Raw genomic sequence first — 1,586 nt, 5'->3', positions numbered from 1 at the left:
CAATAATCACCTAAACAACCAATAATTGCCTAAACAAACAATAATCGCCTAAACAAACAATAATTGCCTAAACAAACAATAGTCGCCTAAACAAACAATAATCACCTAAACAACCAATAATTGCCTAAACAAACAATAATCGCCTAAACAAACAATAATCGCCTAAACAACCAATAATTGCCTAAACAAACAATAGTCGCCTAAATAAACAATAATTGCCTAAACAACCAATAATCGCCGACTATGCAAACCAGGTTATTCCGTAAGTTATCACTGTAAGACAATACAATGCAATAGTGGAACACATATGCTTTCAATTTCACCATTTAAACCACTGTCTGCAATTTTCTAGAACTGAGAATGACTACTATTAAAAATCGCCGCCATCTAACTGTGTTCTGTGTTAATATGTGTTTAACTTTTTAGTCATAGCCTGTAATTTATTTTTCACATATGATAATGCACCACATAATCAAAGGTTATTTTGTTTTCTGTGGGGTACCATACCTGTTCCGGCTTTATGTCATATTTCTAACGAGCAACACCGGTGCACAGGTCCTGCTAGTATTCTATATTTAAATAATTTGCTTAGAAAAAAAAGTACTTTACAAAAGTCGCGCCGGGGAGAGCCAGTTGAATTTTTGAAACCTGGGAGAAAACATAACATTTTAGCTTTTTCTCTGGTCAATGCAGTAATTTTGAACAGCAGTTCATTTAATTGTATCACAAAGTTACAGTTTACAGTTTTTCGATATTGCAATTAAAAATGCAATTTTATTTCCTTATTCGTTTTTTTTTGTTGTTCTTGTTATACGCGGTTTGTATTAGCATTTCAACAAATTATATTCATCATTCTCCGCATATGTTAAAATCTCTTTCTTGTTTCAACAAACCATCGTGAATTTTAAAACATAATATCACAAGACGAGTATTTTGCAAAGTTTGCACTTCCTTCAAACTGCTTAAGTTCAGTGTCAAAAATACTTCAAAATAAAAGCTGAAAAAATGGAGAGATTGATATCAGAAAGGTGGAAACAATAATAAAACAAATTCACCTTATAAGCTATGAACTATTTTTGAGCTAGACATCAACACAAGAAAATTAAAAGTGGATTAAACTGTTTATATTATAACAGAACTAATTAGACACAGTTTCATAACTAAAGACACAAAACCCTGAAGAAAACAGCATGAATTGCATTTGATTTTATAATTTTATTTACGCTGTTTTTTTTTGTTTTTTGTTGTTGTTTTTTGCCCATTGGCTTTTTTTAACCATTATTTTGTTCACGCGTGTTATCAGAGGTGATAGTACACTGAAAACGGCTGGCATTCTTGTATTGCACTTTTTCCTCTTTTTGACAACTCTTGCTAATCTGTGAGAAATCATCTTCCTCAAGTGTAACGTAGGGAAAAACAGAAAACCATATAACAAAATATGAAATAAATTTATCGTTAGAACAAAGTTACAAAAACTTGTATACTATAGCAGAGAAAATAAAACTTAACTGGAATCAATGTCTGGCAGTGATTTACATAAAGGAAGTCTTAGTAAACGGTAATATTCGCTGGAGTTTACGACATCT

Source organism: Euprymna scolopes, chromosome 1 (assembly GCF_053919585.1).
Source record: "Euprymna scolopes isolate OS-2025 chromosome 1, ASM5391958v1, whole genome shotgun sequence".
NCBI lineage: Eukaryota > Metazoa > Mollusca > Cephalopoda > Sepiida > Sepiolidae > Euprymna > Euprymna scolopes.
Note: the sequence above shows the minus strand (reverse complement) of the source record.